We start from the raw sequence: 16,549 nt of genomic DNA, 5'->3' as shown, positions 1-16,549 counted from the left end.
GACCTACAGAATATAGAGAAACTGAGATTAATAATTATCTGGAGGCAATACCGGTAGCTGAACTCAATAGAGAGAGCTGCGATCAAATGGAAATCTCTCCAGCTTGGGAGGAAATTGCAACTGCACTAGCAAGCCTTACAGATGGCAAAGCCGCTGGATAGGATTGCATTTCAGTTGAATTTTATAAAATCTTTTCACAGCAAATAAAAGATCTTTTTATAGACGTGGTCGCCTCCATCTTTAACGGGTTCTCTCCACCGCGTTCTTGGTCTACCACAAAGATCGTAATATTCCTTAAAAAAGACAAACCACCTCTGGAGATGTCTTCATATAGACCCATAGCCCTTATCAATACGGTCTCTAAAATATTTTCCAAAATGATAGCGTCTAGATTGTCCTCAAATATTGAGCCCCTTGTCTCCATTTGGCAGCATGGGTTCATCCCGAAAAAGGGCAGCACTGAACATATCCGTCGGACTATCACCTTATTTGACGCCGCCAAAGTGACAGGAGACCCAATCGCACTAATTCTCCTGGACGCTGAAAAAGCGTTTGATTGGGTCTCCTGGCAATTCTTATTGGGTGTCATGCGGCGGATTGGCTTCGGCCCCAGGATATTGCTGGCACTGCAGGCACTATATCAGAACCCTATAGCCAGAATATCAATTAATGGACACTTGACCGAACAGATAGGGATATCACGAGGGACAAGACAAGAGTGCCCTTGCTCCCTGCTGCTTTTCGCCCTGTATATTGATCCTTTGATCAAAAAAATGGAACTCAATTCTGAAATAATAGCGGTGGGTAGGTTCAGCACTGACACGAAGATCATGGCCTACGTCGATGACCTTGCTATAATAACTCCAGAACCCAAAAGGGCCATTAAGGCTATGGAACAAGAGGTCCAAGAATTTGGGCAGATATCTGGATATGCCCTTAATAAAGCAAAAACGCAGATTGTCTTAAATGAGAATATAAATTGGGCTGACGATAGAGTAACTCAGAAGGCCAAATACTTAGGGGTTAATATAGTCTCAGAATTGGACTTAATTGTAAAAGAAAATTTGACCCAGTTAGCAGCTGACATGAAAAAGTCACTCAAAAAAATTAACAACTTACACCTGACAATTGTAGGGAGATGCAATTTTTTAAAATAACCTTTTTCCCCAAATTACTCTATTTTTTTCAGGACAATTCCGTTAGAGTTTAACAACAATATGCTGCATATATTCGAACAAATCTTCTCCCAATTCATCTGGGCCTACTCACAGCCAAGAAAGGCTTTTAAATTTCTTCCACTACCTAGAGATAGAGGAGGGTGGGCTCTCCCTAATATAAAATTGTATTATTGGGCTGCCGCTCTGCAATATAGTTCAGAATTATTGCATAATCATCCCGTTGAGAACCCCTCAGGACTGCCATCTCCCTACACATTACTACTAGGGGGAAGTGTAAGGGGTTGCTTCTGGCGTCAGCTGGAATTTGGTTACTACAAACGGGTTAGATTCAAGACTTTGATGAACGCTTATAGGGTTCTTTTTTTATGTACGTAAGCTACTTGGACTCGCTAAACTAAACCACTATACCCCCATTAGGAATAATAACCTACCACTTATTTTCCAAAAAGCATACCTTCAACAGTGGTATCAAGCTGGTATCTTTAAAATGGGAGATGTGATTACCTCCGAAGGCATCTGGTCCTTCAGTGGTCTTAAAACCTGTTACAATCTGGTCAACAATCAGTTATTTCAGTACAATGCTGTTACAGGCTATTTAACAAATAAGACCGGTGGACCAGCAGGGTTCGCAAAGATTGATCTTACAGATCAAATTCTAGGGCCTAGTATACCACGGATTGGAAGTATCTATTCAATGTTAAATGAATGAAGGCCTGATGATGTAAGTAAAATAGACGAAAAGTGTCAGCTGAAACTGAATGTTCCACCTAACACCTTCTGTCATGCCCTAAGTCTGGCACAAACCCATTTACTGTCACCCAAACTGCAAGCACAATTCTATAAAACAGGACACTTCTTATACATAACTCCTAGCAAAATCGCTAAATGGGGTACTAGCAGTGGAACAACTTGCCAGAGATGCGCCGAGTACAGCGCAGACTCAGTACATATGTTTGCCATGTGCTCAAAACTGGATCCATTACTGGAAAAGGTGCAGCGGTTTATGTGTGGAGTTCTATTACTAGACATCCAACTGACACCAACTACTATACTGCTAGGGTTGTATGACACGATCGATCTGAAAACCGGGGGAGCCCTACTGTTTGTGGCAATGACTATTCTCAGGATCTGTATTGCCTCATATTGGAAGGACTCGAACCCTCCTTCGTTTGCTCAATGGCAGGCTCGATTGCTTGCCACCTACAAACTAGAGAAGGCTATATATGCCAAAAAAGGAAGGCTTGCAAAAAAAACGGGGCTAGAGATATGGGATCCCCTAACTAGGTGGCTTAGTACATTGAATGTACATGAATTACAGTAATGTCACTTGTCTTAATTATGTCCTTATGTCTTCCTTTCTCTGCCCTCCTTTCCATGTCTCTCCCCGCCTTTTTTTTCTATCGGCTATCCCCTCTCCGATCTGTCCCTCTCTTTCTCCTTTGCCCTCTCTTATACTCCTAGCTGCTCTGCCTCTGTTCCTCTTTTGATATCACAGTTCATAGTACTTTATTTCGATAAATCAATATCATAAAAAGACAAGGGATAAAATTAAGTACACGCAAACAAAAGAAAATACAATTAATACAAAATAAGAATATATCTCATATGCAATTAATCATTATATACACATAAATAATGCTAAAATAGATACATGCTATAAAATTCAATACTATATATACGTTAAAAAGAGGTCAGTTAGGATAAAATGAGCTATACAAAACATTTACATAGAATCGATATAAAAAATCTTCCCTCAAATGACCACTAGCCTTGAGCAAAATACCATACAACGTTTCGATCTGACAGGGAACAAATAGAACATGAGAAACCTATGGTAAGGGCGGGTATTATGCTAAGCTCTCATGCTGGTCTTGAACCATATTTATCCATCGTCAACTTGCCTTATCATCGCTTTCTCCTAACCCGTTTTCGGTTGAACTTAATCCACTTATCCTTGGGTCACTTTCCGACCTGGTGTTCTCCCGAAAACGCCCTACCCTGTAACTGTGACAATTTTTCGACACAGAACACAGGGGTGTGGAATTTATTAAAATATCTACTTGTCCATCGGGCAGGTTGCTTCATAAATCTACTTGTCCTGTAACAAAATCCACTTGTCCCTTTGGTGCCATGTTGTGCGGCGACAGATAATGGCAGCAATCTCATTATATAAGAGCTCTTATATAGCCTCTCTGATTATGCCAGGGCTCATACCATAGTAGTGTTTGAATACTAGCAATCCCTTTATGTTGCTACGTTTCCGCAGATCTACATACTGGGACTGAAGGTAGTGGTAAACAATAGTTCCAGGGTTGGAATGTCCTTTTGAGTCTACAAACCTACTAACTTGCATGTTTTAAGGGTTTTCAACAACTCTTCTCTAATCGTTTCCAATACTGAGAAATGTTTTAAATTTACTCCTGACAATGGCAGTAGTAAACCTTCCAGAGTTGGGAAAAAAGTGGTTGAAGGGAAAATAAACTTGCAAACACTCAGGTTTTCGAATGAGCAAATCTACACATGCATATTAGCTCATGCTAAAATGCAGTTCACAAATATTTTCTAGGAGTACTATCTCTTGCCGTACTGCTGTAAATTCTTGTGAATTCACGAAAGCCATATTGCTGCCCTTAAAGCAAGGACATATACCAAGGGTGCACTTTTGAGACTTTCTTTAATAATTGGGCCCCTAATTTGGTCTTGCGTTAACCATCACCTTTTGTGTTTATTAAAATTCTCTCTCTCTATCTGCATAGGCTGGCTTCACGGTGAGTGACAGCATTCTGCTCTTTCACAAGGAGCATATCGGCACACAAATTAGTTTTGTTCAGTGCCAGTAACTAATGTGGCAGTGTGTGCTTTTTTGAGACCAAAAACAATTTTTGCTTTAGCCAATGTTTGTTATATGGTGAGGGTCCAGCAGCTCTCACATCAATAAGGTTTTACAAAAACCATGCAAAAACAAGTCACGCATTACCAAAACTAAAAAGCTGACCACCATATAAGACCTATTGGCTTTGCCAATGCCTGCTTATTTTTTTATGTTTCCAAAAATGTTACTGAAACTGGTTACACTGATTTTCTAATATGAATATTTTGGGGAAATACTAGCATGCATCAACACATTTTACTAAATGATGCTGCAAAGAAATGGTACCTGAAATTTTACAGTAGTTTAGCAAAAAAAAAGTTTCCTACTTTGATTTTTTAGTAACATTTTATATTGGAAGCAAAAAATCACTAATCTTGCTTTCAAGCTTCTGCAAAAATTTACATCCAATCAGAGAGCATTCTGTGAGCATTATGCATAGCCTTTTATTGCTAAACTTGGAAACCGTTAGTACACATTTTTATACTGGAACCACTGTCAGTAGTGCAGTCAGAACTTATATTTACTGAGAGCGCTCACCCTAATAATAAAGGCTTTCAATTAATGAACCATAAATACAAGTTTGAACAGTATTAACATATGCACACAAATATTAACTTAACTGCAGGCAGTGCCCTTCCCTGATCCTTAATGGGGTACTGCAAACTGGCAGCCAGAGGGTTTGTACTGCAGGGGGTTGGGCCTGCTTGTCCCAAGGACAAAATGCACATTAAAACTTGTTGCCCTTGACCCCAAACAATATGTCCTGGGCGTCGGGCTATAGGAATTCCACATCCCTGAGAACACTTTGCATTTCTTGATGTTCTGTGACCATTTTATGGCCTTAAGAAGGAAATACTTGCTCCCGATCCTTAGAGAGGCTGGGTTTATACAGGTCAAGCCCGCTCTCTTATTCTTACAGTTATTACAGACCCCGAGGATTACCTTTCACGTTGCTAATTTTTTAGTGGGGGCGATTAGAGTCAAGAAAAGGATGGTGATAGATATCACCCCAAACTTGGGCCTTTAAAAACGTTGTATGGTATTTTGCTCAAGGCTAGTGGTCATTTGAGGGAAGATTTTTTATATCGATTCTATGTAAATGTTTTGTATAGCTCATTTTATCCTAACTGACCTCTTTTTAACGTATATATAGTATTGAATTTTATAGCATGTATCTATTTTAGCATTATTTATGTGTATATAATGATTAATTGCATATGAGATATATTCTTATTTTGTATTAATTGTATTTTCTTTTGTTTGCGTGTACTTAATTTTATCCCTTGTCTTTTTATGATATTGATTTATCGAAATAAAGTACTATGACTGACTGACTGACTGACTGATATCACAGTTCTTTTTCATGCAGGATTTTCTTTTGCTTAAATATTGTTAAGTTGATCCATCATTATTTTGTTTCCCACTGCTTGTAACACTCATTGATAAATTTCGAAGGACTTCGGGAGGGAGGACCTTGTCAGGAAAATAATTTATTGACTCTGTAATCTATTGTAAGGTTTAAATAAAAATAAAAATTGCCATTTCTTCACATGAACGTGCTACCCGTCCACCGTGTGGTCTGTCTTCTGCCTCTTGCAATGTCACCAAGTTCTTAATGAGCAGTCCTTCGTACGGTAGACGGGGTGTGCGACATCTTATTGATGGCTCCGGATCAAACAAACCTTCAATTACATTTTCATTCACCATGTCCCTTTTTCAAATTCTAGGCTTTATAGCCTGGGCAGGTTATTCCCCACAAATCACGATAAGTGTATTAATCAGAAGACTGTCATGTCACTGTACCATCTGCTGAGGATAGACGGATACACATTTCCCACTGAGGTCCGACTCAATAAGGACCTGGTGAGGTTTCTGAAACAATAACACCTCACCTCCCCTACGCATTAAATAAAGCGTTTTATTTTCCCCGGGTCTCATTCATCAAAAGAACCGCAATGGCTGTTATTATACCTCAGCAGGGTACATGTCTCTTATCCTTTTCCCCTTTCTATGTTCCGCTTACGCCGTAACTACTATCCTAACCCAGCTGCCTCCACCTACCCTATTTGCAGCTATCAGTTCCGGAGGGAGAATGGTTGTTTCTTCCACCGGTGACCACGGTATCAGCCAGAACCCATACAGCCTCTCCTGTGATGCTACCAGGCAGCCGCTTTAACTCGCTCCCAGTCCCATTGGTTACGGGTGGGGTAAGGGCTATAATAGAGAATAGATTATAATTGGAGAGACGGTCAACAAGCGGTTTCTGTGACAGCCAATCGAAATGGCCCGTTCTTGGTTTCCCCGCCCTTTCATAGTCACTTCCTTCCTGTTCTAGACAGTCATCCCATCCTTTATGTCCGAAGAGGCAGTGTGTTTAAACTCGGTGGGATGGAACAGTACAGCTTCTCTGAGGCTAGGGGGAAGGAGGGGCGCAGGCGATGACGAAGGTAGAGTTGGGCTGGCGCAAGGACATCTTGATTGTGCGACAGAGCTGCGTGGGTGATTAGAATCCCGCCACAGATTTAGACTTGTGCCGGGTTGTTGGTGGGCATACCTAACCTGGCCTTCCTTCAAGCGAGGTACTGGTGTTTCCGGCATGATGCAGGCCTGAGCGTCGGTGAACTATGATGAGAAGGCTTGGGGCCGATGGGCCTGTGTCACTGTAAAACATTTTTTTTTTTACAAATAAAATCTTTCAGTAAAAACACATTACGGTACTTCGCCACGTGCAACGCCTCGTCAGGTGTATTAAGTGCTATATAAAATATACTTACTAGAACCAGACAATAAAAAAAAAAGGGGAAATGAGTTTCACAGCCAATGAGAACAGCTGACAAGTTCAACAACCAATTAAAATATGCGTCCTCCTTTGCGGCTACTTGGTGCTATCCTAGCGCCTTAGTTTCGGAATGAAAGCGGCTACTTAAAGGATTATAATGAAAGAGTACCTAAAAAACGCACTGTGCAAGAAATACTGAACGCGCCACCCTCTAGTCATGTCTCCTGAGCTCGAACATCTGTTTTCGAGTTTTAAAGACTCGATGTGGGCGCTCAGAGTCTGGGCTCGCAGGTGCAGCGAAGGACGCGTCACGCTCCGAGGGTTGCTAGGAGCTATGAGAACAAAAATAAATAGATTCAGGACCGAGGAGCCGCTGGCCTGCACCTCAAGGACCGCAGGTCGCAGAGTCATCTGGCGGTGGGGACAGGAGGTGGAGGCCGCGGTGCTCTAGGTGAGGGGAGCTGGGAGCCGTAGTAGCAAAGAAACCTTGTCGACTCACAATGTCTACGCTAGTAAGGTTACGCTTAATTTCCTATTCCATGCTTTCATATAGTAAATCAGTGCTTTATGGGAGTTGTAGTTCAGATCAATTGAGATTGGTCGCTATCTTTAAACAGTTATGCACTGAAGAATATCCCAGGCCTGAGGAAGTCCTGTCTCGGTGACATGAAGTCAACTGACACCCCTACCCAAAACAGGGCCAGCCACCGAAATAATGTGATTTTGCCACCCCCCGTGTTCTTTGTATAATTATTGATTTGTAGCATTTGGCACATTTTGCATCACCCACTACATAATCAGCAGTTTAACAACAAAAAAATGTCTAGCTCAAACGGATCATAAGTTATTAAAAATACGACAACAAGTTGCAGTGCAGTGGAAGGTCCTTTGAAAAGCTGGCCTGGTCACCTTTCTATCACCCACAAGCTAAAATGTCTAAGTGTATTACCCATCTGGTGTCTAAGCTCATCTATCATTGGAAAATGTTTCAAATATACTCTTCACAAGGGTAGAAGTAAAACCTTTCCGGTTTTTTTGACCGGGGGGGGGGGGGGGGGGGGGGGGCGACTATAGAAAACATGAATCTGCAATCGGTCAGATTTTCGCGTGAGCAAATGCACACCTATATATTGGCTCATGCGAAAATTGAATTCACAAAAGTTACATAGAAGTATAGTCTCAAGACCTACTTTTGTTAACTCTTGTGAATTCCTGAAAGTGGTAAAGCTGCTTCAGTGATAGAATGTAATACGTGCTGAGTATTTTTGAGACTTTCTTTAGGATTTGGCTAAAAATTAACTGTCGTGTTGCCCATAATGGGTTTACACTGCTTCTCCATTATTAATCTTAAATATTAGCATGCATCACTCTAGTTTGAATAAATTATGTATCAGAAACTGGTATTCAAAGCTGCACAACAGTTAAGCAAAACTATTTTTTAATCATTTGCAATTTCTGTGTTCATTTTAGTTTGAAAACAAACACTCACCACTCTCTTGTTCGTGCCTATGCAGGTATTTGTACATAATCAGGGAGCTTTCTGGGAGAAAAGTACACTGCATCAAAATTTTACATTTTGCTTATATACATTTCTATATCAGAAACAGTGGCAGTAATGCAAGATGAGCTCATAGCATTCCTTTAAAGCGTTTTCCATAACAGTAAAAGCTTTCCGCTGTGAATTGTATATACAGGTTTGAACCATTTATACTTATAGCTACAAATATTGCTTTAGTGGAGACAATCCCCTTTCACAAATCCATAATTTGGTTTTGTGAACTGGCAGCCAAAGTGCTTTGGCTGCAGGGAGTTCGGCCTACTTGTCCAATGGACAAAATGAACTTGAAAACATGTTGTCCTTGACTCCAAACAATAAGCCCGGGTTGTCTGCAATAGAAATTCCACACCCCAGGGCTGTTTATGGCTGTGTTTGCATGTGTTAGCACATATAAACAACCTTTTAGCTTTGCCAATGTTTAGCAAAACCAATAGGTAAAAAATATAAGAAAAGCCATGTTTTGTATGACAACAAAAATAAAATAATTCAGAGCAATAATTAGCATTTACTTTAGGCACATGTAGTGCTTCTATAGTATTGTTTTGTGTTTTTTTTTTTTGTGCTATCTGCAAATACATATACTCCTATATAGACATAAAGACATGTCTTTCTGTGAAGCAAACTGATAGTTACAATGAACATTTTAACCCTCTGAATGCTGTGCCACCACAATATATAACTTAACTGAAAGTAAATTTACTGAGCGGACAATTTTACTATCCTCATTCAGATATACAAATACTGGGGAAAGTGCATAACTTGGACGGTGGATGGGTTACTGTTTTTGCTCCAGTTCACTAAATACTTGGTGAAAGTAAGTACGTACATACATATTGGGGGGGGGGGGGGAGATTTACTATTCCAAGTTCAGTCCCACAAACATTGGGGAAAGTGCATATATTGAGGAGGTAATCTTTACTATTTTCAATCCAGTCCCACAGACACTGGTGAAAGTTTATAAAATGAAGGGTGTAACCCCAATCCCACAAACAGTGGAGAAAGAGCATACATTGGTGAGGCTGGTGGTCGGGTTTAATATTGTAACACTAATCCCGCAAAAGGGGCTGCAAATATACTTGTTTAACACCAGTCCTACAAATATTGGAGAAAGGGCATAAATTGTAAGGGGGATGTTTACCGTTGTAATCCAAATCCTACAAATATTGGGGAAAGTACATACACTGTTGGGGATGGGGTGTCAGATTTACTATTCGAACTCCAGTTCCACAAATATTGGGGAAAGTGCATAAATTGGTGAGGTGAGATTAACTATTCTTACTTCTAGCATCAGATTCCTCACCTTTTGAATATTACCCAGGTGTCCGACTGTATCCGGAAACTTTTCAGCAATACAGCTGCGTGCTGGAAGTGGTGCCTTGCAGCTCCGCAGTGATGCTATTACATTCCATAAATGATGTGCGGAGTCAATCTTTCCGTGTCACCAGACGCGGATCATGAGCTCGTCTCTCTTAGACATTTACCTTGATATTTACATATTTTCTTCAGAGTGCAAGGAATATGACCCATAAAATGACCTGTTTCAAGCCCAGTACAGACTGCCTCAAACAAATGTCTGTGTGTGCCTGTGGGCCTGAGGCTCGAGTCACGACTGCAAGGCCAGCGGAGACTCCGCATTGATGAACCCGAAGGCCATCAGGATCAGGGAATGCAAGGCAAAATTCTGCAGTCAAGCATAAGAAGATGCCGCAACAGGACCGTTCTAAGTACCGCCAGAGCAATGGCATCTGACAATTTGTCTATTGACTGGGGACCAGAGCAAGGTTTGGCCCAAGCACCCAACAATGTATCCATTATTGTCTCGTTAAAAGGAAGAAGGGGCACAGAAGATGTTTGCCCTGGTTAAAGGACTCCGTCCAGACATTGGTTTTAACCTTCAACATAGGGGGCTGAAGGTCAAGAACTAAGGCTGCCCTACGTATCACCATGGTGTTGGAAGCGGATTCCTATCTGTCTGGCCCAGGGGGATAAAAAAGAGCCATCTGTGGGGAGATATTGGGGCCACTTTCCTTGTGCAAGGCCTAGTACCAATTATCATCGATCGAGGTCAGATTGGCATCGATTCTGGCAGTTCAGGTTGGACTGTACCAATGGGGAGCAGGGTCAAGATTGATTTGCATATGGCTCGGTCCAAACTGGGGTGGTATGATGAGCAAAAATACAATGGATTAAACACAGATCTGTGACTGGGGGTGAATGTTTGACAATGTTCAGCATTCCGTCCTTCATCTTTTTGTGTTGCTATAGTTCCCCTTTGGTCTCACCAGTACCCCTCGGGTGTTTTCAAAAGTCATGGTGCTGGTGGCACACCTTTGGAGTTCAGGGGTGCCAATCTTCTCCCACCTCGGCAACTGGCTGTTGAAGGTGTTCTCACTCCAGGCAGTCGTCAACAACTTACAGACTTCGGCAAACCTCCTGCAAAATTTGGGGTTCACTATTGACGTGCCAAAGTCACACTTGATGACTCCTCAGATTCTTCCCTTCTTCTGAACCATTCTGGACATGGTTCGGTTTCGTGCCTTGTACCTGGGAAAGAGAGTTCCGGAAAGTGGGATATGATCCTGATCTTTCAGCATGAGTCCTGGATTTCAGTGAGTTCAACTCTGAGACTGATGGCCTGCATCCTGCTGGTCGAGCACACCATGTGGCATGTGAGGGTTCTGCAATGGGATCTGAAGTCCCAGTGGACCCAACATCAAGGGGACCTCTACGACCATGTTCATAATTAGGAGGAGCCTGCAAAAGATCTGCAGTCATGGTTATTTTTCAAAAAGGAAAACATAAACCGCTGCCTACAGATAGAGATGTTAAGATATTTTCTCCTAACTTTATCCTATTTTGAGATCCTACTCCTGCACTGTGATATTCTAGCGCGTCTTCATTCAAAATTCCAAAACCTATGATGGAAAACGAGGACAAGCCAGCAAATTCTTCTTTTTGTCTTGCTACATGTTTTGTGTTGTTTAATTGGTGTTTCAAATCAAAATACTAGTTGTGTGTTTTGATTCTTACAGGAAGCCCCACTCAAGAGGATCTGTACTATAACATCCCAGAATAGGCTATTCAGTCAGTTGGAGATTTCTGTTTGACCTATCAAGTATTTCCTCAGATTCTATGCTTAAGACCTTAATAGTTTGCAAAATATCTGTCAAATCCCTTGGGGGGGGGGGGGGGGGATTCAACTGTGGGGGTTGACGTTGTTTGTCTTTGATGTTCCGGCAGCTGTCCTGTTATGGCCCTTCAAATTGAGCCAAGTACATCCCCTTTTGAACTTGACTCTCAGTAGTAGCAATGGTGAGCAGTCATGCTTCTTGGGGAGGTAGTGTGGGCATGCTCGAGCTTGGAATTCAAAACCCAGCAATTCAAGAATGGTATATCCAACCAAGTGCGTATCTTTACAAGAAAAGAAAGTTCTTTAATACACACTAGAACGCAATAATATACTTATCAATAGTGCCACCCTTTACTTTAGGCTACGCGGTAGTGATGTGAATTAAACTACGCAGTTTTTAATCAACTTCGAATACATGTGCGCTCAGTTTCAGTACAACTGTTATTATTATTCAGCAGTGGAAACAGTCTTAGTAGGGTCTCCCTCAGTGCCCGGCCTCCGGATGTGCTGCACATTCTTTGCATGCAAGGGGTGCTGGTGGACAGCTCTTATGTGCTCCCGCCACAGGCGGTGGGGCCGCCCATACCTCGAGGCATTAGAGGAGGAGATGGCAGTCCTAGCTTTATACAGCCCGATTGAACCAGCAGTGACTGTCTCTGACTTTTGGGTCTCGGAGATGGCCCCCAGCCATAGACAGCAGGTTTATGCTGAGGCCGTGATCGGGCTAGGTGACACCTCAGCAGGTGCAATCTCTTTTGACTGGTCACAACTTTAGTAGTTGCAGCCGTACATGGGCCAGGTACAAAAGACAGTTGCAGCCCCGCGCAGGTTGATCACACTGGCCGCTAACAGCTACATGCCTGTTGATTTCTTCTGGACGGTCGCAGCCACGCACCAACTGATCACCATAGTTGTCAGTTGCAGCCACGCATAGGCCGATCACAATACTTGGTAGACGCAGCATCGAACAGGTTGATTAACATTCACCAACAGAGCCCCAACTGGGCCTCATTAATTATAGTCATGGAGTTGCAGATCTGGCACATAGGCACTTTGGACCCCTGTGGGCCCACACATATAATGGGGATGTGCGGCAGCTCGCTCCTCGTGGAAACATACTCAATCTGCAGTTTTGGCCAAATCCTTCCCTCTCTAGTAGGCAGGGTTCTAGGTGCTTCAAGACAGGTATACTACTCTGGCAGCAAAAGATCCAGACTTCAGGTAATATCCCCTCAGCTCTGAGAGGGTGGCTGTCAGGCTGACACCAACCTTGGCTGCACAGCAGTCCTGAGTACTCTGCAGAGCACTCCCTTCAATGGCTTGTACTGGAACAACAAGGGAGGTGGTAAAGCCCCACTTTTATACATAACAAGCAAACAGGAGATGTGTACTCATGTGTACACACAGCCTTAAACTGTAGAACCAGTTTAGATTGCAATTGTCCTGTCCAGGCTGTTCTCTGGGCACCCCTTTTCTGTAGAGTGACTTTTCTAACAACAGGGTACTGGCCAACATAGAGCACACAGAACAGAGAGCTCTGCACCAGCCTATCAGCCCAACTGAAGGAGGAATCTGGGAAAGACAAAAGGGTATATCTCAGCTAAACGTTTACCCACCTTGCACAACAGCTAACCCCTACCATCCACCATGCGGCAGTGTTCAGAAAGACTAATCAGCGGGTCTTTGCTAAGTAAAAGGCATAATTTAATATGCACAGGTGCCTTCTTTCCACTGCCCTCATTTCACTGTCGAGGTCTCCTCCCTCCAGCTTCAGGAACTTGAGCAATATATTTCTACTGTCTGGGACCACAACCTTCACCAGCATTACTCTGGTTGAGTCACATACCATCTGTGCACAATGCAGATTACATACATCAACATACTCGTACGGGAAATGTTAATGCTAGAAACTGGGTAGGCACATATAAGCGGAACTTAACACGAGTGGGCCAGTATGCCTCCACTCATTACCTCAGATAAAAAGATCTGACCACACTATTGATTCCAAAAAAACAGTACGCTACCACCAACACCAAATGTGTTAACCTCATAACAGGGACAGACGTCCTCTGTCTGTAAATACGGGCAGGCTTGGTGCACACCTCCAAGGCACAGGAGAAGTCTAGGATGTTCTCTTGACGGGGACAGGCCCACACCAGTGAGCACATGCTGGATTAGTGTAACAACAGGACTAACAAGCATTGTCATAGCCACTAGGTCTCACCTTTGGGGCCTTATAAGTGTTTAGTTATCCAGCACAATATCCTTGGTGCAACAACATCAAGTGTTGCATGGCTAAACACTTATAAGGTCCTAAAGGCAAGACTTATTGGCTATGCCAATGCTTGTTTTGAGTGAGTGGCTTGTGCAGGTATGCCGCTGTGAGGTAGAAATGCTGCGAGTGCTTTTACAGAAGCCCCTGTGACATTGCGCCTCTTCAAAATGTATCTTGGGTCTGGTGTAATACTTCTAGCCCCTATTCCCGTCTTCTCACACCCAATGCATCCTTAAATGTCCCATGTACAGCTGGGGTTGACACTCCTATTACCCCTGCCATCCAGTGACAGTTTACCTGTCACAGGTGTTGGTGGTGGTGGACGTGGTGGTGAATGTGGTGATGGTGGACGTAGTGGTGGACGTGGTGGTGGTGGACTTGGTGGACGTGGTGGTGGACTTGGTGGTGGACTTGGTGGTGGACGTGGTGGTGGACGTGGTGGTGGTGGACATGGTGGTGGACATGGCGGTGGTGGACGTGGTGGTGGTGGACGCGGTGGTGGACGTGGTGGTGGTGGTGGACGTGGTGGTGGTGGACGTGGTGGTGGTGGACGTGGTGGTGGATGTGGTGGTGGTGGACGTGGTGGTGGTGGACGTGGTGGACGTGGTGGTGGTGGACGTGGTTGTGGATGAGGGCTCTGTACAGCCCTGTACTGCATTTAAAATGTAAAGCGCATTAAAGCACAATGATCCGTTAAAAAAAAAATACATTGTGCATGCAGTGAGAGTGGCTCACAAAGAAAAGAAACAAGCCACGGCATCGCTCTGGTTGATGTTTGGGAGGTGGGAGGGGTGTTCTGTGCAGAAAGGCATTACGGCGCTCTATTAAATAAATAAATGAAACAAGCGTGGTACGCGAAAGTGAAATCGACCACGTTTGGAGCTGAAAGTGCACGCTGTGCTTAATGAGCCATGACGAGTGAGGAAAGCTGCGCTTGCTCCCGCGGACCCTAGGCCAGGGCAGAGAGAAGGCAGGACATGCACCCGCCTTTGGCCAATTGCGTGCTGTCTTTCTTAGAAAGATGCATGCAAAGGCCAATAGCGGGTGAAGAAAACAAAAGCACACTCACAAGCGTGTGTTCCAAAGTTTAAAGCCCTTACTAAATGTCTCGCAGAGCAGCGCATGCGCGCTGGCTCAGGCGAGACCTAAAAATCAATCGTCGGATATCAGATACATTGGGTCGGACATTCATGCAGGAGAACACAGCTGTCTACAATGCAGAACACATTTCTGTCCCAACCATCGTTTAACAGCCTAAACTAAAGAGAGTGACAACTACGCTGATTACTTAGCAAGAGTTGACAAACATAAATTAAACTGTTGAGAGGGCTACAGATATCCTAAATGCCGAAGTGGACTTTAGCGCATGACAAGTTTTATTAATTGAAATAGAACATTTTAGAAAAGCAATCCTTTTGATGTCTGAAAGGGAGTGAAGTAACAGAGTGATGTCATTGATTTCCCTAAGTGTGTTTGTCTTGACCCAAGTAAACTGTAAGTATTTCAGCCCCGGTGTCAATTCCACTTTTACAGCAGCTTCGATTGTTCTATAATAATCTTGAGCTAGGGCTGTTCAGATTAACAAGGGTGACACCACCACCTGCATTGTAAAAGCTCAACAGATGATACAGGATACGTCACGTGAGCTTGTCAACAAAAAGGAATCCCCGAAATGATTGCAAGAAAAGAAATGCACAAGTTATTAACATGCTTCTAATGAACACTCCCTCCCAGTGGCGGCTCCTCCGCTAAGGCGGAGGAGAGTTGCAAGACTGCTTTTTAGCAGTGAAGTAAAGGGAAAATAAATTAATAACTCATGTTATTATCATTTTATTCTGTACTACTTCTGGCAGCTTTGCGTTATGGGCGGGGGAGGCGCGGCTGCTCTGCTCACAGACCAGGGCAGGGGAGGAGTGGTAGCACCCTCCTAAGTGCACAATGCCTGGCCGGCCCTTTTGGGCCATCCAAACAGTAATTCGCACTTTGCATATTCTCCATGCAGGCTGCATTAAAGCCTACATGGAGAACATGTCCAGGCTCCCTGTCAGTGTCTGAGTGCCAAACCACCGCACTCAGACCAAGCACAACGCTGCTAAGGCAGCGTTGTGATTGGCTAACTGGGAGCCTGGGTGTGCTTTTTTCAGGCCGAGCACGGGACTATGGAGGAGAAACGCGTCGAGAAGGTAAAAGTTTTTCTTTTTTAATACCTGCTTCCCTGTGCATCCTTCCCCCTCCACCTCCGTTCCATGCTGGCCATCGCTGCCCCCTCCGGAAAGATACATTTCGACATCAACCCAAACTAGTTCACCCTAGGTTATTCTCTACATCATACCCGACATTCACATTGGCCAAAGCTGCCGAATTTGGAACTGAGGAGTCAGGTTCGAGTCTTGGCATCGGCTCAACATCCTGTGATTCAGGGCAAATCACTTAATCTCTCCGTGCCTACCAAAAAATTCATGTGTCCTTGTGTAATGTAACTGGTGCTCATGTAAAGCGCTCCAATACCTTCGGGTCGAATTCGCGCTATATAAAAATGCAAACAAAACAAAAACCTTAAACGTCACTGGAGATGAAGCACCACATGGAATAACAAGACGAAACTCAAGGTAACAGTCGACACAGTCTAAATAATAACTTCACAAGACAAGGTGTAAAGACATTGAGTCCTTATTCACTTACCACTTTTATACTGTGTCTGGGTTGACAACCCTTTTGGTCGATCAGTGCTATTTACAGTGTTTGAGTTTGTGGTTT

General features: G+C 43.4%; 2 protein-coding genes across 3 annotated transcripts in view; one reads left to right on the top strand and one right to left on the bottom strand.

Annotated features, from left to right (window-relative positions):
- The window catches only part of EMC3 (ER membrane protein complex subunit 3), a 263,643-nt gene extending 257,380 nt beyond the window's left edge, over nt 1-6,263 (bottom strand). Inside the window, exon 1 of the mRNA XM_085625115.1 lies at nt 6,112-6,263. The gene's annotated coding sequence lies outside the window, so the exon portion shown is untranslated. The remainder of the gene's footprint in view (nt 1-6,111) is intronic.
- Nucleotides 6,264-7,002: 739 nt separating this feature from the next.
- Nucleotides 7,003-16,549, top strand: part of FANCD2OS (FANCD2 opposite strand) — a 29,793-nt gene continuing 20,246 nt past the window's right edge. Inside the window, exon 1 of one of the 2 annotated variants that reach the window (XM_085627759.1) lies at nt 7,003-7,341. The gene's annotated coding sequence lies outside the window, so the exon portion shown is untranslated. The remainder of the gene's footprint in view (nt 7,342-16,549) is intronic. The other variant, XM_085627758.1, reaches the window with a different exon arrangement.

This window comes from Triturus cristatus, chromosome 9 (genome assembly GCF_964204655.1).
Source record: "Triturus cristatus chromosome 9, aTriCri1.1, whole genome shotgun sequence".
NCBI classification, from domain to species: domain Eukaryota; kingdom Metazoa; phylum Chordata; class Amphibia; order Caudata; family Salamandridae; genus Triturus; species Triturus cristatus.
This window is presented reverse-complemented; position numbering and strand designations above follow the sequence as displayed.